We start from the raw sequence: 21200 nt of genomic DNA, 5'->3' as shown, positions 1-21200 counted from the left end.
GAAGTAGAGCAGAAACAAGAACAAAAACAACATGCAGCGCAACAAGAACGACAAAAGCAACAAGAAGCATCCCAGAAACAACAAGCACGACAAGAAAAAGAAAAAGAATAAAAGCGTAAACAACAAAAACAGAATCAACAAACGTGACAAAAAGAACAAGAACGACAACAACAAGAACGCCAACGAAAACAACCAAGACAAAAACAACAAGAACGACAACGAAAACAACAAAGACAGAAACGACAGAAACAACAACAATGAAACAATGACCTGTATAACATGGTACAAATCTGCACGTGAAGAATAATGCCACAGCGCACTGCGAAACAATGACAAGACTACAAACATGCCATGGCATGATAAAGAATCTCACAAATTCACATCTGCTCCAGAACAAACAAGCAAGACAGCTTTCACGAACGATGACAAACAGAATCAATACCACAAACACAGGAAAAAGTCGAGGTCAGACAATGGTGCGACACAGAATCACTACCTGCAATCAAATGGAACAGGAGAAAAAGGTGTCCACATCATTAAACGACTCATCAGCAAAGCAGCCGAGTCACGTTCCGACATCAACCTAGCTCTGTTATCGTACTGAGAAACCCTATTGAGCTCAGGACTGTCGCCAGCGCAAATGCTCTTCGGCAGAGACATCCGGACAACCCTACCGGCAAAGCAATTCCGAGACCCCAGCAACGCACCAGTTCTCAATGACATGCGGGCACTATGCTCCAAACAAAAACTATACTACGATCAACATGCGATCCCACTCAAGCCACTGACAATAGGTGACACCATCAGAATCAGGGACCCAGGAGGCAGATGGTCTGAGTCAGCCATGGTGATCAGGGAGGAGGCACCGCGATCCTACATTGTCAAATCGTCTGCGGGAGTACTTTTTCGCCGTAACCGCCAGGATCTATTAGCTATTCGACCTACGACGCCATATTTCCCACACTGGACTTGACAGAGTCCATTTGTCCACAGGACGTTCCTCGTCACACAATGCCAGACAGTACTCTTGATGACATCAAACCATCATCCCTACCACAACACACGCACAAGACGAAAATGGACATTTCTCACGATGGACTCACACACAGTTAATTGTTTCTGTATTACTTTTATCATTTTCACAGTGTGCAGATTTGCATATTCTCACCACTTTTAATGTAGTTTTCTTGAGGCCAGTCTAGAAAACATGTCCAATAAAAAGGGGGGGGGGGGGTTGTAGTGATCTGTACATACATCTGCACACACAACAGGGACTACTGACAGATGTAACAGCCACAGCATCACTAGAGGGCAGCATCAAAGACGGGTCCGCCCAAGGGAGGATTCCCCTATTGCAGAAACACAGGGCCAGTGAGCAGCAGCAGATAGACACAGCTCAGCATAGGCAGTTTACCTCAGCTTCACTGATCATACCTCTGGACTGTATTATATCTAGTTAAGCTCTGGAAACAGAACAAATCCACTGAATAAAGTATGTGTTAACTGGAAGTCTGCAATCTTTATTCAGACTTAGAGAATAACATAGAAATAGGCGTTTTCAATGATAGCACCAATATATGGGGAGGAGGGAGGTCAAATATGACACCAAGATTGCGAGCAGACTGGTTTAAGGTCAGTCTGTTGCCGGGAGTTGGTAGCTAGGGAACAGAGCTTGGAACAGGGACTGAAAACAATGGCTTCAGTCATGCCAATATTTAATTGGAGGACATTTCTGCTCATTCAGTACTGGAGGTCAGATAAGTAGTCCGATAATTCAGCAACAGTGGAGGAATGGAGAGAGGTGGTACTGGGTGGCGTCAGTGTATATGCCCAGGCAGTGTCCCTTGGCACAGCTTTATTTTCAGCTGATAGGGGCAATGTTATTGAAGTGTGACCTGAGTCCTGTGCAGCTGGCTTCACTGACTCTATCAGGCCTGCCCACCCACACTGACAGCATAAACCATGCCCCCTGAATTTGTTTTCCCCCCGCAGTGGCTCAAAATCTGGACTGAAAACTAGGCTGTGCAGCTGGATCTGGAAAGCTACATGCCGGGTTTCAGTCAGAGCAGGACACTGAAAAGATATGGGAAAGCTCCGTCCAACGTTTTCAGCCTAATATGATCCATCAGAGAATTCAGTTCTGAAGAGGAGTCATATCGGACTTGAAACATTAACTCTGTTTTTCTCTCCACAGATGCTGCCAGACTTGCTGCTAAGTTTTTCCAGCATTTTCTGTTTTTCATAGAATATAGAATTAACAGTGCAGAAGGCGGCCATTTGGCCCATTGAGTCTGCACCGGCTCTTGGAAAGAGCACACCCCCCCCCCCCCCCCCCCCCCCCATTTAAGCGCACACTTCCAACCTATCCCCATAACCCAGTAACTCCACCTAGCCTTTTTGGACACTAAGGGCAATTTAGCATGGCCAATCCACCTAATCTGCACATCTTTGGACTGTGGGAGGAAACTGGAGCACCCGGAGGAAAACCACGCAGACATGGGGAAAAAGTGGAAACTTCGCACAGACAGTGACCCGAGCCGGGAATCGAACCTGGGACCCTGGAGCTGTGAAACAACGGTGCTATCCCTTTACATCAGGGTTCCAGCATCAGCATTAATTTGCTTTTATTTGGGAGATCCAAACATGGGGGTTCTGGGAGGGATGGGCACATATTTGGGAGACAACACATGCAGGCATTTTTGAGATTAAAGAGAGCTTGGAGGTGGGATGTAATCTCCTAGGATGGTGGGTCAAGGGTTGGCTTTTTGGTGAGGGGCGAGGACAGTGCATTGAATTGAGAGAGGACAACAGCTGAAGAGAGAGAACCGTTAACAATATCGGCTAACATGGGGATCAGGAAGGGTAGTTTGGGATGGGGGCGGGGTTAGTCAGCCGTTTAGTGGGAATAGGGTTGAGGAAGCACAAGGTGGATCTCATGGACAAAGTGAGCTTGAAGGAGGAATGAAGGCAGATAGGAGAGAAACGACCGAGAAATTAGAGAAACTTTCAAGTTCAGAAACCTGAGGACCCTTGGCCCAGTGGGCTAGTGGAATGGAGGGATGTACAGAGAAAACTGATCAGATGGTTTCAATCTTAAGTGACACAGAAATCCATGAGCTCTTCACAATTATTAGAGGAGTGGGTGGAGGGGGGCTTTAAGGAGACCTCTTTCAGGAGAGAAAATAAGTTTTTCATTCCTGGATGATCACGGCAGGAAGGGAGAGTGCAGATGGTGCCAAACACCGGGGCCCAGGGTTAGGATATGGGGGGGGGGGGGGGGGGGGGGGGGGGGGGGGGGGGGGGGGGGGGGGGCAGATTCCACGCTGTAAATGGAGTTTCTCATCGTCCAGACTGAGCAGCCAGAGCTGTAGACCTGACAGACTAGCTTTAAAAAAAAATGCATCTGACATTGTGAAGTTTCTGATTTTTAAAAATCTGGCCCGTCAGTTTCACCAGTTGCTGCGCTGCTGTCTTGTGGTTCTAATTTTAAAAAAAAGCCCATCAAAATCCACAAAGCTGTCCAAAGATCACAGCAGTGCAGCAACGGTCAGGAGAGAGCTCTTGCTTCAAAAGAAAAGGTATGTCAAATCCCCATGACCAATTGGATGCTTTGTATGTGTGTTTAAGGATGGGGGGGGGGGGGGGGGGGGGGGGGCGAACAAGATTGGAGGGCGGGGTAGGTTAGAGAGGATGGGTGGTTCGTGCGGAGGCTAGAGAGGAAGGTTAGAAGGGGGTGGGTTGAATAGTTTTGTATATGTAGTGATTTATTTGTAGCCACTTTCCTAGCATCAGTTGATTGCTCTGTAATTATCCTTAAAGAATCAGCATCGGGCCTCCAATTTTACCATTGCTCTAGTCACTCTGCCAACTGCTGGAGGTGTATTTTTAAAAAAAAAATAGAGTACCCAATTCATTTTTTTTCCTAAATAAGGGGCAATTTAATGTGGCCATTCCGCCTATCCTGCACATCTTTGGGGTTGTGGGGATGAAACCCACGCAGACACGGGCAAACTCCACATAGACCCGGGCCCTCGGTACCGTAAGGCAGCAGTGCTAACCACTGCACCACCATGCCACTCGCCCCTGCTGGAGATGTAATGAAAGAAACACAGAACCTACATTTATGGAACACCTTTCACATTGTCCCAAATCACTTCACAGCCAATTATGTATTTCTGAGTTGTAGTACATAAATGCTGGCAATGTTACCAAATGGTGTAGCAGGTTCGACGGGTTGAGTGGCCTACTCATAATATGTATGTCTGTATAGCATTCTGGGATGGAAGAGATGAATTGGGCTAGATTATCCTTTGTCAGCCATAATTATCTTGCAAATAGAGGGTGGAATCATGGCTGGAGCTCCATTTAGTTTGTTGCTGATGAAAGTTTACTGTGAGCAGGTTTTGTGGGGTGAGATTGTCAAGACAGGATTGCATAATGGGCCCATGGTGATTCAGTAAACTTGTATTATCCTGCACATGATTCTCAAGAATCTTTTCCCTTGACTTCAATCTTGTCCTTTTGTCTACATATCTAATATCCTCCTCTAACCTTGTGTTTTTACACAAGACCATTGTTTGTAGCAAACTACCCAGCCTTCAGGAGAACTGCGACCACGACACAACACAACCCTGCCATGGCAACCTCTGCAAGACTTCCCAGATCATCAATATGGGGACTACCATTACACAGGAGAGCACCACCCACCAGGTACACGATACATACTCGTTCTACTCGGCCAACGTTGTCTACCTCATACGCTGCAGGAAAGGATGTCCCGAGGCGTGGTGCATTGGCGAGGCCATGTAGATGCTAGGACAACAGATGAACGGACATTGCCCGACAATCGCCAGGCAGGAATGTTCACTTCCAGTTGGGGAACACTTCAGCAGTCAAGGGCATTCAGTCTCTGATCTTCAGGTAAGCGTTATCAAGGGAGCCTTCAGGACGCGCAACAACGTCGAATCGCCAAGCAGAAAATGATAGCCAAGTTCTGCACACGAGTACCAGGACCTTGGATTCATGTTGCATTACATTCACCCCCCCACCACCTGGCCTGGGCTTGTGAAATCCTACCACTGTCCTGGCTTGAGACAATTCACACCCCTTTAACATGTGATTATCCCTCTCTCCAGTCGCTCCACCTGGACCTGTAAAGACTTAATTACCTCCAAAGACTCGCATTCAAAGTATCGTCTTGCATCATTGACTTTGTCCATACATATGTGTTTGTGGAACCCACCTCTTCATTCACCTGAGGCAGCTGTGCTCCGAAAGCTAGTGATACGAAACAAACCTGTTGGACTACAAGCTGGTGTTGTATGACTTCTTACTGTGCCCACCCCAGTCCAACGCCCGCATCTCCACATCATGTGTTTTTATGAGCTTTTTTGAAGTGTTGAAATATAGGTAAGTTGTGTTGCATGGTAGATATTGAAAATGTATTGCAGTGAGAAGCAGAAATCAGCAGGGCCTTCAGACCTGTTCATCAAGAATACACAGCTACAATTGTGAACCACAATTGTGAACCATTCAGTCTTTGTCCTCTGGCCTCTTAAGTTGTGTTGCACAGAGACTCCCGAGGGCTCCAACGCTTCTCAGTGACGGTGAAGGCCCAAGTTGTTTATTCCATTTTGTAGCTCAGGAGTCATTTGATTATTTCCACCCCATAAGATTACTCATAAAATAGAATCTAATTACACCCCTTGTATCGACTAATGATATGGAATATCATGCACCCTGGCAGAAGAAAATCCTGTACCTGGATGTTCCCTTATAATCCCCTACAAAACAGAAAAGATCTTGTGCAGTTTATCTGGATTGCAAATATACAATGTTATAAATAACTAATGCGATATTTCCCTGCCAAATTAACACCAAACTGCACAGCAGCGTTAAGGTAAAACTTTTCTTTCTGGTTTGTTTGGGGGGTTTTTTTTCCCCATCGGCAGACACAGAAAGAAATGGTGTTGGGGTCTGGAAGGGAGATGTGATACAAAGCAGGGATCATTCAGACATGTGTAGCCACAAACTTTATTTTATTTTTCTCAACATCCAGAGCAATGCTTTGTTCCTGTGTTTTTTTTTTGCTTTGAGAAACAGTCGTCCTGTTATTCTAATTGTACCAATTGTGCAGCTGTTTCCTCACTTGCCCCCTGATGAATTGTTGGCACATCCGCTATGCAGGAAATTCATGTAAATTCATTTGTACCTATTGACCAACATGGAGTTTTATAACTGTGGCCATGTTAAGACCCTCTCCCTCTTCCTGGCCTGTCTGCAGCTTTCACACAGTTGACCATACCAGTTTCTTCCACCTCTCCTCCTTTGCACAGCAAGATAGAACTACCCTCGCTTTATGCCATTCTTACCTATTGAATCAAAGTCAGAATCACCTGCAATTTCTTCTCTTTCCATTCTCGCACCGTCACCGCTGGTGTCTCCCAAGGATTTGTCCTTGGCCCCTTCCTATTTCACATTCATATTCTGTCCTCGCCGATATTATCCAAAAACACAGCATTCATTTACACATATATGCCGATGACCAAGCCTACTTCACCAGCACCTCTCTCAGCTCGATTGTCTCGGATTTGTCAGCCTGCACTGGGTAGCAGAATTTTCCTCTAACTAAATATTGGAAGACTGGAGCCATTGAGTGGAATCGGCTCCACGCCGTCCCACCCCGAGTGGAACGTCTGTCCTCATTGGGGCGGAGAAGGCCGGCCTTGGCATCTGCCAGCCATCCCGATTGGCCAGCAGCTCCATCAGTACCGGCAGCACTAGGAAGGCGACAGTTCCAGCCATCAGGACTATAGGGAAAGAGGAAGGTCAAGGCCCATGGATCTGCAGATCCATTGGGTAGGTTCGGTAGAGGGGAGCGGCTGAGTTTATGGGAGAAAGAGAGAGCGGAGGGCTGAGAGGTGCCCCATGATCAGCCAAGGACAGCCCCCTGAAAACTGATCTCCCCTTCCTTCCAGTCACTAAACATTTAAGTTTTTAAAAAATGGGCTTTCTGCTCCTATCTTGCTGTCGACAAACAAACGTTTTATGGGACGGGCAGCATATTATCAGGGTCAATTAGCTTGAAAACATGGGCTGAATAAACGGGCCTGTGACAAAGGTGGCTTCTGCACTCTGATGCCTTCCGAGTTCTGGGCCCACCATTGAGGAAAACCCAATAAAACACTGGTTGCTACCAATTAGCGGCAATGGTGGGTCATAGACCTTCATCCTGCCTAATGGGTGCTGGAGGGCGGGTTGTCCGATCTCGGAGGCTGTGACCCAAAACAAGGTTTGAAGAGCAGAAACTGTGTATCGTAAAGAAATTAGATTTTTATAGTCTATCCAGGTTAGTCTACTTTAAATTTATGTCTGCCAATCATGAGAAACTTCAGAGGTGGAAAAAGTTGTCATAAATCAGCAAACCTACCATCTTCAGACACCGAGGATTTATACATTAATTAAATGTTTCCATACGTAGATATCTGTGCAATCAGAGCGTGGAGAGAGGCTCTCCAAAAGGGGCAGAGCTGCCCCCAGATTCAGTGAGGTCCCCTCCTCCGAGCAGACGAGGAGAGATATGAAGATCTAATTCAGACTGGTGGAAAGAGGAGACGACTCCTGCTGCATGGGAGGTGGCAGCCAAGGAGGTCAGCAGTGTGGATGTTGTTGGGAGCTCCTGGTCCCAGTGTCACAAAAGGATCAGTAACCCCATAAAGTTGGCAAGGATGAGTACAGCATCTGCATGAACAATATTGGTCCAGTGTGAAACAGGTCACACAGGCGAATATTGTAGGTATTTATCATTAGCTGCTCATCCAAAGTTGCGGGTTTCCACAGGGGTGTGGCTGTCCTAGAACATGCCATTGTCCATTCCAAGCAATGATCACATAAAATGGCACAGTGGTTGGCAGGATTACCCCATGTCACCCGAGTCGCACATGTCAATCTTATAATGTGATTGAGACATGACATGTTACAGTTTGAGATTGTTGATGGGATTTCCGAGTCAAATAGTTTCAGGAGAAGTGAGCCCATAATGACAGAGCGAGCCTGAACAGGCGGGGGGTATACCCCATATGTAAGTCAAGACTTGTTATGAAGAGCAAGTGCTGGCCCAAAGGAGCCCGAGACAACCAGGAGCATCAGCAGTGCAGAGACTGGAAGGAAGCCTGGTTCTGGTGAGATAACAAAAGACTGGGTGATAAGCAGAGGTGGTTTTGTTTCTTTTGTTTGTTTAAAGGAGGGCAGCAACCATGCAAAGTTTTTGGTGTATCGACTGTTTACACTTTAAACAGGCGAGGCTGAGGAAGGAATGGGTGGGGCAGGTGATCAACTCAGGGTTGGCCATGAAGACAAGGGGGGTGGCGGTGCTGGCCAACGGGAAAGTGGCCTTCAAGGTTGGCAGTATTGTAGCTGACCCTGGTGGACAGATACGTGATGTTAGTGGAAGCTGGAGGGGAGGCCTGTGATTCTGATAAACCTCTGGTATATCTGCCAAATCTTCACTGACCTCTCACTGGATATCCAGCACCTGTCGCCTTACAGTCGACTCCGGAGGTTTATCATCCGGCTCAGAAACAGTCGTTGGATCGTCCCAGATATTCCTGGACTACCTGAGGCCTGCTCACCACTCTCTCAGGCAGCTGCATGTAGATTGTGAAGTGTCGTCACTACCTGGCCCTTGGCCAATGCGCAGCGGGTACTTTTTTTAAGCATATCTTTACACACACACGTTTTGCCCTTTGAGGATTAGCCTGGATTATGGAGGTGCCTATCCAGCCCACGAGGGCTGTGATCACCCACTCGGAGTATCAAGCTTCCTCCATGGACAGACTGGAAACTGTGGCAAACGGAGCGGGTTGAAAACCTAATTGTCTCGATGCACTCCCAACTTGTACACCATTGCCCTGGCAAGCTCAGGGGCACAGACCCAGAGTGACAGGGGAAGGGGAGCTTGATCACGCACCCAGCTCCTCACCGGCTGGCAGGAACGGAGCCGGTCGTAGTGGTGGGGGTTGCCTCCACCTGGAAGTTCCTCCCAAGGCAGTTCTGATGGCAACAACATCTTCTCCTTTTATTGGCCATTGACACAGGCCTTGACCATTGCCGTGGTGACTGAAGACTCGCATGCGTATGTGCCAGAGTCTCCTGGAGTGGCTGGCAGCTCAATGCCACAGCTGCACAGGGGGCACCCACTGAAGGCCCCAAGGCAAGGGGATTTGGCAGCTCAGCTACCCTTCTCCCAGTGCAGTCTCAAGCGACAGTGGCGAGGGACCACTATACTGGAGCACTTGTAAACCCGTTAGTCAATATCCACATTAGTGACAAATACGGACGCATGGGGTGATATTATTTGTTTAATGATGTTGGTATGCGTTGAAGGCTTGTGAATAAACACCAGACTCGCATTCCCTCGCACTTACGATCTTGTGGATGGCTGTGACTGTGTGACTTGTGTCTGAAGTTTGAGGTAGGAAATGAAAGGCAGAGGGGAGGCTGGGGAATTGTGTGAACATATGGACAGTTGAAGGTGATTTGGATTCAAGGGCTTCAGGACTTGCTCTTTGCAATTGCGAGTTGGAATGACAATATTTCACATAACCCTTGAAAGAGGGGGGGGGGGGTGGGGGGGTTGAGGTTGAGCGGGAGGATGGTGGGATGGGCCCCAAGCCATTTTACATGCTACCCCCTCACAGGAAACATGCCTGCCGGGGACACGTAACGTTCAGTCCATTGTCTTCAGTCCCCACTCTACACTCCGTTCCCTAGCCATCAACTCCATTCCTCTCCCTCTGGGCACTTTTGAGGCTGAACCACAATGCTCACAATCTTGGTGTTATGGTTGCGTTCCGACCACATCTGTGTGGTCACGAAGGCCGCCCATTTCCACCAACGTAACATCACCCGACTCTGTAGCTGCCTCAGATCATATGCTGCTGAAACATTCATCCATGCCATTGCTATTTCTAGACTTGACTATTCCAATGCAATCTGCTGGCCTCCCACATTCAACCCTCTGTAAACTCCCATCAAAACCTCTACTGCCAAGTCCTATTGACACATCAGCCCTGTACTTGTTGGCTCCTTGTTAAGCAACACCACCATTTTAAAATTATCATCCCTGTTTGTAAATCCCTCCATGACCTTAAGAGATCTCTGCGCTCCTACAATTCTGACCTCTTGAGCATCCAGACATTTTTTTAAAAATTCAATTATGGGATATGGGTTTCGCTAACTAATCCAGCATTCATTGCCCATCACTAATTTCACATTCAGAAGGTGGCAGTGAGCCCCTCTCTTAAACCGCTGTAATCCATGGGGTGTAGATACACCCACAGTGCTGTCAGAGAGGGAGTTCCAGGATTTTGACGCAGTGGCAGTGAAGGATGGCGATATATTTCCAAGCTGGTTTTTAAAAAAAAAATTTGTTCATTTGCCGAGGTCAGCATTTATTGCCCATCCCTGAGGGCATTTAAGAGTCAACCACACTGCTGTGGATCTGGAGTCACATGTAGGCCAGACCAGGTAAGGGTGGCAGATTTCCTTCCGTAAAAGGGCATTTAGCGAACCAGATGGGTTTTTATGACAATCGACAATGGTTTATCAGTCACCTTCAGACTTTAAATTCCAGAATTTTATTGAATTCAAATTTTACCATCAGATTCGAACCCAGGTCTCAGAACATGACTCTGGGTCTCTGGATTACTAGTCCAACGCCAATACCACTATGCCACTGCCTCTCCATAATGGTGAGGATGGTGAGTGACTTGCAGGCGGTGGTGTTCCCATTGGTGACTATTCTGGAATGCCCCCTCCCAAACTCTAGGCCTTTTTTTTTTTAAATAAGTATTTTTATTCGCCTCCTTTTTCACATTTATATCAAAATTTACAACAACAGATAACCAACAATAACAAATACAATGGCAATCCCCCAGTCAACAAACCCCTTATCCCACCCACCCTCAAACAGCTCCCAACATTTTGAATACAAAACACCGATGAAAAAGAATCATCAATAACTTAAACATTCCAACTCCCCCTCCCCAACGTTCGATGTCATTCAATTCATGAAAATGCATGATGAACAAGGCCCAAGAGTTGTAGAACCCTTCCATCCTCCCCCTCAACTCGAACTTACCTTCTCGAGCGTTAAGAACTCCAGCAGATTCCCCCCCTCCTCTCTCTCTCCCCCCTCTCTCTCCTCCCCCCCCCCCCCCCCTCTCTCTCCCTCTCTCCCCCCTCTCTCTCTCTCTCCCCCTCTCTCTCTTCCCACCCTCTCTCTCTCTCCCCCCTCTCTCTCTCTTCCCCCCCTCTCTCTCTCTCTTCCCCCCCCTCTCTCTCTCTTCCCCCCCTCTCTCTCTCTCTCTCTCCTCTCCCCCCCCTCTCTCTCTCTTCTCCCCCCCTCTCTCCTCTCTTCCCCCCCTCTCTCTCTCTCTCCCCCCCCCCTCTCTCTCTCTTCTTCTCCCCCCCTCTCTCTCTCCCCCCTCTCTCTCTCTCTCCCCCCTCTCTCTCTCTCCCCCCCCCTCTCTCTCTCTTCCCCCCCTCTCTCTCTCTTCCCCCCCTCTCTCTCTCTTCCCCCCCTCTCTCTCTCTTTCCCCACCCCCCTCTCTCTCTCTTCCCCCCCTCTCTCTCTCTTCCCCCCCTCTCTCTCTCTTCCCCCCCCTCTCTCTCTCTTCCCCCCCTCTCTCTCTCTTTCCCCCCCCTCTCTCTCTCTTCCCCCCCCTCTCTCTCTCTCTTCCCCCCCCTCTCTCTCTTCCCCCCCCTCTCTCTCTCTTCCCCCCCTCTCTCTCTCTTTCCCCCCCCTCTCTCTCTCTTCCCCCCTCTCTCTCTCTTCCCCCCTCTCTCTCCTTCTCCCCCCTCTCTCTCTCTTCCCCCCCCTCTCTCTCTCTTCCCCCCCCTCTCTCTCTCTTCCCCCCCTCTCTCTCTCTCTGTTCCCCCCCCCTCTCTCTCTCTTCCCCCCCCTCTCTCTCTCTTCCCCCCCTCTCTCTCTCTTCCCCCCCTCTCTCTCTCTTCCCCCCCCTCTCTCTCTCTCTTCCCCCCCCCTCTCTCTCTCTCTTCCCCCCCCCTCTCTCTCTCTCTTCCCCCCCCTCTCTCTCTCCCCCCCCCCCCCGCACACCACCACACCAGGGCCTCTCGGCCTTTCTACCTCACTTTTTATCTTTTAATACTCTTCCTAACTTTGGCCAAACCTTTGGTCATCTGACCCATATCTCCTTATGCGGCTCATTGTCAATTTTATTTGATAACGCCCCTGTGAACGTTCGGACACTTTGCTACATTGAGGATGCTATATAAACACAAGTTGGCGTTTACAATCCTTTCCAACAGGTTGACCATTTTGATGAGGATTTGTTGCACTCAAACATAAAGCACATCATTCAGTAAGAGAACTACACTCATTGTGATCGGGGAGGGAAGTTTCCACCCTCTAATCCATTGCTAAAGTTGATCTCCGATTACAAGCAAAGGAGGAGAAGTATTAAATTCTTGATCTTCCACACTGGAATGTGCAGAAGGTTCTGTACCCACAATGAGAAGCAGAGCGTTTGCTGTAGATAATTACTGCGCCATTTAGTAATACTATGGCATGATCAGAATAGCTTCCTCAACAATTCAATCTTTTGATCAAGGTTACATACAGATTGAGAAACAGGCAGTTATACTGCAGGGACAGGTAAGAACAGATGTGAGCCAAGTACTGTGAATTTTCTTTTTAAACTTTACATTAAATTCTCTAAATGGAAACTGCATCACCATAAAACTGCTGCATGGAACAGGAAGCTGAGGTTTTCCTGTTTATCTTGCAGGTGCTGAAGTAAACCTGATAGTTTCACAGTGAAACATTCAAGGCTTCCAGCAAGCAGATTCAAGAAAGTCACAGGCCAAACAGCAACCCGTGGGCTGCCAAAACCAGTTATACAGCTAGAAGGGCCTGTCATACGGAATCATGGAACTTTACAGCACAGATCTTTCAGTTCTCTTTAACTGTACTGGCTCTTTGAAAATATTGGGTGCGATTTAACAGCCGCGTTGGGCCAGGCGCGGATCAGTGTCCGTCGGTTAGATCGCGGGAGAGGCCGGAATCTGGATTCCCGCTGGGCGACAATGTTTAATAATAGTAATAATCTTTATTGTCGCAAGTAGGCTTACATTAACACTGCAATGAGGTTACTGTGAAAAGCCCCTAGTCGCCACATTCTGGCACCCGTTCGGCTACCCAGAGGGAGAATTCAGAATGTCCAATTCACCTAACAGCACGTCTTTCAGGATTTTGTGGGACGAAACTGGAGCATCCGGAGGAAACTCACGCAGACACGGGGAACACGTGCAGACTCCACACAAACAGTGATCCAAGCCGAGAATTGAACCTGGGACCCTAGTGCTATGCCGCCCTTGCGATCTAACTGGCCTGTGCTTGTTGGCAGATTCTGGATCCCACCTGGACGTGGCGAGAAACCAATTACAGTATCACCAATTGAGGGCAATCTCCATCTCATTAATGGTCTCCTGGGGTCTAACTGGCTCCCCAGCAGGAGATCACGCCTGTGCCTGTTAGCACTCCTATTTAAAAATGGGAAGCAAGTGCAATGGCCGCTTTGGGGATTGGAGGAAGGGAGTAGCTGCTTTTGAAATTAGGCATGCTGTCCAAGGACACTGGAGCTGCTGCCCCAGTGCTCAGGGCAGGGGTCTGGTCTGGGGATGCTCTTGAGCTGGGTTGGGGGGGGGGAGGGTGAGCAGCTGAGTGCCTGCGGGTCCTACAGGCCAACCCCCAGAGTGTGTACCCATAACAGGGGCACCTACAGCTGCAGCCTGTATGTTCCACCAAACACCTCCAGGACTGAGCCCGGTGGTCTGTGGTAATATGGTGATGCTAACTTTAAATCCCTCCGACGGTGAGCAGCCGCTGGCTGCATAGCTGAAGGTTCTTGCTAATAAGGAATTGGCATCATTAGTTATGAGAGCATTTTACAGCTCTCAAGTGCATTCGCGTGGGTACACGTGCCGTGTCTCAGAGGAGTTTCATTGCCGAGCATTCCAATCAAACGGTGAGGCCTGGACACTTTGCTTGAACCATGTGTCAGCATCACAGATATAACAACATGGATGATGTTGGTGACCCTGCAGCGGTAACCCCAGTGGTGCTGGTGGAAGCCCAGGAAGCCAGATGGCAGAGAAGGTGGCAGAAGGGGGTGGGGGGAAACTGCGATGGCCTTAGGTGTACAGGCATCGTTGGTCGTTCAAGGAGATGTTGAACAGCAGGAGATGCAGTCTTAACAAGGAGGCAGTGCGGCACCTATGCCATGTCCGTGCAGACTTGGCAGCCCGTGGAGGGAGGAGGATACCAGCTCCCAGTGCCGTGAAGGCCACTGCAGCCCTGAACATTTACGCCTTGGGTTAATTCCATGGCTCGAGCGGGGACCTATGCAGCATTTACCAAGCATCAACCCACAAGTGCATTTGTGAAGTCATGGAAGCCCTGTATGCCCAGGCAGCTGACTATATCAATTTCAAGAGGACCAAGCCCATCAAGGTGCCTGGGCTGCAAGATTCTCTGCCATTGCCGGGATGCCCCAGCTCCATGGGGTAATAGATGTCATGCATGTCACCTTGCTTGCACTGGGGCATCAGGGAGCACCCTTCATTAACAGGTGGTGGTTCCTGAATGTTCATCTCGTGTGCGAACCCCACCTCAAGATCATGCACATGTGCACATGCATCCCAGGGAGTGTGTACAACAGCTACATCCTGGGACACCGAGATCCCTGGTGCCTTCGAGGACCACCCGGGTTGGCTCTTGGGGGATAAGGGATACCCGCTCATGACGCTGGTATGGAGACCGAAGAACGAGGCAGAGACCTGATTATAACTAGGCCTATGTTGCCACCCATGCTGTCATTGAGTGGTGCATCGGACTGCTCAAACTGCAGTTCCAATGCTTGGACCACTCTGGTGGTGTCTTGCCAGAGGTTCCCCAGAGGGTCTCCTGCTATGTGGTGGTCTGCTGTAACCTCCATAACCTGGCACAGCAGTGGGGCAAAATGCAGGAGGAGGGGCATGTGACCTCATCTGAGGAGGACAAGGAGGAGGGGCCTGACCAGGAGGGGCTGGAGGACAAGCCTGGGGAGGACCCATGGAGCAGCTGGGGAACAGAGGACAGGCAGCGGCGAGGGTCAGGCATGTCTGGAGGGCCAGGGAGGTCCTCATCCTCATCCGCTTCTCATAGATGGGGCTTTGCCGGTCATCTCACCCTCTCTCCCACCCCCTCATCCTGTTCCACCCTCAAGAGTCTGTGTAACATCACTCCAGGGCTGATGGGCCTGTGTCGACACTGTCAGCGGGTCACTATACAAGGCAGGAGAGTGATGATAACTCGCTGTGAGGTAAGCTCCGGTACTTCTCAATCTATGCCATAGTCTGACTCCTGACAGCGTGTTCACACCCATCATCTGCAGATGGAATGCATTGGAGGCTCCTGATCTAGAACCACTGTGCCCGAGTGGGGGGGGGGGGGGGGGGGGGGGGGGGCGTGCAGGCTGGCCTGCTATTCTGAATAACGCGAGAGTCTCCACAATGTATCAGGTGTAGAATGTTGTAACTGTGGACAACCAAAACCCTAACCGTCTCCAGCTACCGATGGGTCCCCCGGCTCTCACCCCCGCAGTGCCCAGTAATCCCCAAACTTCTTAAGATCCCATGCTCTATTGCTACACTGAGGGGTGTCCCCAGGATGCACATCAGAGGTGGAGGCAGCCTTGTGCTCCCTGTGGCCTTTGATGCTGTTGGCGGGCGTCCTCTGGAGGGAGGGCCCCAGTGCCTTACTTGTGACACTGGCATCGCCGTGCCAACCTGTTCTGCCTGCTGACCTCACGATGTGCTGGAAGAAGGAGGAAGGACTCGTAAGAACTGGAGACAGCCGTCATCTCCCAGTGGAAGGCTCCGGGCTGGCCTCAAGCGTTCGTTTCTCCTAAGCGGTGGCCATGCGGAGCTGAGGGACTCCACGGAATGGAGAGGCAGTTGGAGTGGGCTCCAGAGACCTTGCATCATCTGGCACTGCCAGCGCTGGCAGTTCCCCATTGTCTGCCCCATGGTGTTGATGCCCTCAGCGATGCTCCTGAGTGACTGGGCCAAGCTCTGCAGTACTCTGCCAATGTCCACCTTCATTTGGGACACGTCCCTCAGTGACTGGGCCAAGCTCTGCAGTACTCTGCCAATGTCCACCTTCATTTGGGACACGTCCCTCAGTGACTGGGACATGCTATGCACTGCTCGGCAATGTCCACCTCCGTCTGGGAACATCCCCCAGTGACTGGGACATGTTGTCGAGGCTTTCAGCTAGGATTTTCACAGTAATTTCATTGCACTGTTAATGTAAGCCAACTAGTGACACTAATAAAGATCATTATTATTACAGTTGTCGCTGACTGAGCCACGCCTTGGACACCGCCACTCATTGTGCTGATGTCATGATCCAGGCTTTTCACTACTGTTGTCAACCGAGCAGTGTTGACTTCAGTGCCATGCATTACTGCTGCCATCTCCTGCGCTCCTAGCCTTTGAGACTCCATCAATCGGCTGGCACTCACCGGAGGGTCCCACCTCGCCTCCACAGCCTCCAGCAGGGTGGCCCGGTCGGCACCCCAGAAGTGTGGAGGAGGTCTCTGTGCAGGCATGGCCGTGTGCTGACTAGACTGCATTCGGAGGGAGTGGTTTATGAGCTGTCCTCCTCGTTAGCAGCCGGCAGGGTCTTGGCAATTCAGCTGGCGGGTTGACCATTTCCTCCATGCCGCTAGAGGGGGATCGTTTCCGGCACGAATTGCCGTTAGATACAGGCCACGGTCTCGCTGGGGCGGCTGTCGGGAAGCACCCAGGAAGCCACCCCTGCAACAGCGCACAATGCTTCCCCCGTTAGATCGTGCCCATTACCTGTTCAGTCTCATTTCTCAGTTCCTTTTTAATAGAGCTCTGTTTTTTCGTTTGGCAACTATTTATTTTCTTCCCTTTTGAAAGCGTATTAGGTGTTCTTCCACCCCCACCACTACATTCCAAATACTAACATTACTGCTCAAAACTATTTCTCCTAATCGTTCCTCTTTTTTTTGTTGACTGTGTTAATTTTGGGTCCTGCAGGTGCTGCCTTCCAGATCAGAGGAAATAGCATTTCCCTATTTATGCTGTGGATCCTCATTATTTTCAAAATCTCCGTCAAATGTTCTCTGGCTTTTTCTATTCCTCTACAAAGAACCTCTCTCTTCTCCCCAGAGCTAAAGCTTCATTCTCAACCTCGGTATATCGAAATTGTCAGTGGGCCATCCATTTTGTTGTGAATCATAAGCTGTAGTGGCTATTTTCTAAGGGTGGGAAGCGTATTGCATATTACACACAAGTGAGGTCTGCATAACGTGAAGGTTCTAATTATAGTAACTCATCACATCTTGAGAAAACTAGAGGATTGTTGCAGTATTCTGGACCTGGGAATGGAGAGGGAGATGGAAGGTGTTGGGAGGCAGAGGTTAAGAACTCTGTGCCAGAATTATATGTTTGTCGAGCGGGTGAGCACCCAACCTGGAAACCTGTGAAATTGGGAGAGAAGACTGTGGGTGCGCGGTTCAATATCGTTGTGCACTGGTAGAGGAGGCGGTGAGGTAGTGGCATTGTCACTGGACTAGTAAACCAGAGACCCAGAGTAATGCTCTGGGGACCCAGGTTCAAAATCCGCCACTGCAGATGGTGAAATTTACATTCAATAAAAATCTGGAATTAAAAGTCCAATGATGACCGTGAAACCATTCTCGATTGTCGTAAAAACCCATCTAGTTCACTAATGCCCTTTAGGGAAGGAAATCTGCCGTCCTTACCTGGTCCGGCCTACATGTGACTCCAGGCCACAGCAATGTGGTTAACTCTTAACTGCCCCCTCAAGGGCAATAATAGCTGGCACAGCCTGCAATGCCCACGTCCCATGAACTAATAAAAAAAAATAAAGAAAAAAAACTTGTGCGATATGTCAGTCAGCGGGCATGCATGAGCACCCATTAGGGGCCAATTGAAAGGAATTTTATGTGACCTGTCTGCTTTTATGGTTGTTGGATGGGCTGATTGACCAGGCCGGCCGTTGCATTTTAGCTGTAACCTTGATTCAGGGTTGGATGAAATGTCAAGGCCGAAATAAAATTTAAATAGGGTGTCTGGGGATTGAGGTTTGTGTTTGAATGTCCTACCGAGACACTGGTTGCAGCATTTTTTCATCGGAATGGTTTTTTAATAAGAACAGTTCTGCAGCTCTGCAGTGGCCTACTCCTTGAAGGAGGCCTTGAGAATTGCCAGCCCACACCCTTTGTTTCCTCAGCACATGCGCTCTTCCCACCGCACTTAGCCTTTCCCAGCATGCACGTGGTTCATGTTCGCTGCCCATTAATTAGCCAGGCAGCGTGAAATCCATAAACACCTTCATGCACATTTCTGGCCCACTTCTGGGTCTGCCAGGTGTGCGCAACCAACCAGTGCAAAATTTAGGGCCTACGACAGGACCCCTAACAAACACACCGATTAAGCAGGAGGCTGTCAAGGAGGGAATGGGAAAACATGTTTTCAAGGATTTTGACTCCAGCAATTGATTATTTTGGAGGAATTTACAACAATATACAGGAAAATGTGAGTGAGAATACCTGTTTATTTCAACCTCATGGGTATATGTTAAATTTGCTAAATGTCATTTGTCACGTGCCACATTTGGTGTATTAGGGATTTCCTCTACAACACTTTTTGCACCTAGTTCTGGGATGTAGCATGGAAGAAAAAGGGACAGGGACTTCTTTGTATCAATTATCCTGAAATTTATGCATGAAGACCCAACCCTTAGGGGTCTATTTAATGAAATTATTCCCAAAAAAACTGGGTCAGGAGCCATTCATCGCACGCACATAACCATTAATGCTTGTGTAGATGGGAGACCTCTATACAGAAGTAGCTGTTGGTATCTATAAAATGATCCATGGAACGGAAGACAGGTGTAGATCTTAAGCCAGCACTTGCAATGCTGCAGGCCGAATTCTGTGGCTTAACACTTCAAACTATTTCTATTGTCATACCCAACTTCTGCACAATGTGGCACCAATTTAACTTGGCATCTGAAACTACAAACATGCTGCTGCACAATGCATTTATACATGGCAAGGTGTCGACAAAGTACTTGCAGAGCACTCTCTGCTCTTCCCAATATCTTTGTCTAACTTTAATCTCTTTGTTTTGCCCCCAATCCTGTACTCAGCTGTTTAGTAAGCAGCCTGTATTATTTTCGAAAGTGTACAGCAAGAAGATTTCCTGCTGACGGGGATAATATTGGAAGTTCTTTGTCAGCCTTCTCCCAGTACTGTTCTGCTTGGTTTATACTCAAAGCTCATTGCCCAGAGTCAAAATCTCTCTATGATTTTCAGAGCTCAGCTACATGTAAAATACAGCATCACAAACAAATTCTACCACTAAATAAAGTACACATATATAAAAAATTTTATCAAGCTAAATTCAATGTTTTCAGCCATCAGTGACAATAAATACAATAAACACTTCAGAACAAATTCAACTACATTTGAAATGACACTCAGGATGAACGCAGCCAAGTGAATTCCCTCGGAAGTATTAATTTGGTCACCATATCCAAATTGGTAAGGTAGATTTGCAACCCGCTTGACTGAAGCTACAGTGAATTGAGGATTTACAGCACCGTTTCATTTCATGACTTGTGTGCTTTTTTCACCAATCCTATGTGGCCCACCTTGTTTTGAAACAGTAGTTCACAGATTCACACTTTAACTGGGCAGGGAATATCATTTGAAGCCCAAACTAAAAATCCCAAGCAAAACGTTTGAGACGCTTTAGCTTCTGAAATCAGTTGATTTCTGGTTAACACCCAATTCTGTTAGACAGCTCTTGTGTACATTACACAGATCAGAAATGTTAAGTACACCGTACTGTTGCAGCACAATCAGTTCTACAGATGAGGGTCATTTCAAACTTTCTCTTAACAACCCACTAAACCAAAGCTTATTCTTTCCACAGAACTAAATATCTATAATGGTTTTCATAATCGGAAGAAAGATTTGTACCTAAATGCGCAGTGTGGGTGTTATGTCTTCTCTGAGGACTTCGGTTTCTTTATGATGCCCTTTTAGTTTCCTCTTCTTCCAACAGCTTGTTCAATAAACCTAAAGCAAATAAACAAGAGGCCGGTTGTTGCATGAAATTTAAATCGTATGAAAATAATGCTCAGTTTGCAAACAGGAAACATAAGGAAGCACAGAACTAAATTTGGTAATCAGTTTTAAACTCTTTTAATCTCGGTCTCAAATATGCCCATGTTCTCATGACAGTTCCATTTCCCCTCTCTTGCTGCACTGACCATTCATCCAGTTTAATTTTTAACATTTTAATTAGAAGTTATGTGGGACTGGCCGGGGTAAATGCTTTTGACCATTTCAGACAGGAGGCCACTTCTTTTGTTCATTCAATAAATATTTGTAAACTTAAAACGTATTGTAGATTTTATTGTACAGGCAAACCAGTACATCAATAAAACATCTGGGCCGGGATTCTCCGGTATCTGGTGGGACAGGCCTTACCGGCGCCAAGGAGTGGCGTGAGTCACTCCAGCGTCGGGCTGCTCGGAAGGTGCGGAACCCTCCACACCTTCGGGAGCTAGGGCGGTGCTGGAGTGGTTGGCGCCGAAGGGCCTCCGCCACCCAGCGTGAGTTGGCGCATGCGCAGGAGCGCCAGCGTGTTCCCAGAACTGCTGGTGTGATTCCTGCGCATGCGCAGGGGGTTTTTCTCCTTGCCGGCCATGGCGAAGCTTTACACAGGCCAGCGCAGAGGGAAGGAGTGCCCCCACGGCACAGGCCTGCCCACAGATCGGTGGGCCCCTATCGCGGGCCAGGCCACCGTGGGGACCGCCCCCCCAGGGCCGGATGTATTCACCATAAGATACATTATTCCTGCTCCTTCTCCTCCTTAACCACAAAAACCATCTTTGGAAAACACACTTTCTTCGAATCAGCAGCTCTTTAGTTGGCACACTGTTGGTGCGCAGTATAATCATTTTTGAACGTGACAGGTACACAAAAACATTGGCACAATGTAACTTTGTCAACACTCCCATCTAGATCTTTTGCGCTTTTCTTTCAGTACAGATAATAGAACAATTTTAC

The 21200-nt window shown here is 48.5% G+C and overlaps 1 protein-coding gene and 1 long non-coding RNA gene across 4 annotated transcripts in view; one reads left to right on the top strand and one right to left on the bottom strand.

Moving 5' to 3' along the window:
* Nucleotides 1-21200, bottom strand: part of LOC119953937 (guanine nucleotide-binding protein G(I)/G(S)/G(O) subunit gamma-2) — a 97031-nt gene that overhangs the window by 18389 nt on the left and 57442 nt on the right. For 2 of the 3 annotated variants that reach the window (XM_038778649.1, XM_038778641.1), the window contains exon 2: nucleotides 20106-20204. The exons of the other annotated variant lie outside the window; for it this stretch is intronic. The gene's annotated coding sequence lies outside the window, so the exon portion shown is untranslated. The remainder of the gene's footprint in view (nucleotides 1-20105; nucleotides 20205-21200) is intronic. 3 annotated transcript variants of the gene reach the window in all.
* LOC119953951 overlaps nucleotides 12589-21200 on the top strand; it is a 65415-nt gene continuing 56803 nt past the window's right edge. Inside the window, exon 1 of the long non-coding RNA XR_005458148.1 lies at nucleotides 12589-12676. This is a non-coding gene — a long non-coding RNA (uncharacterized LOC119953951). The remainder of the gene's footprint in view (nucleotides 12677-21200) is intronic.

This window comes from Scyliorhinus canicula, chromosome 2 (genome assembly GCF_902713615.1).
Source record: "Scyliorhinus canicula chromosome 2, sScyCan1.1, whole genome shotgun sequence".
NCBI classification, from domain to species: Eukaryota; Metazoa; Chordata; class Chondrichthyes; order Carcharhiniformes; family Scyliorhinidae; genus Scyliorhinus; species Scyliorhinus canicula.
This window is presented reverse-complemented; position numbering and strand designations above follow the sequence as displayed.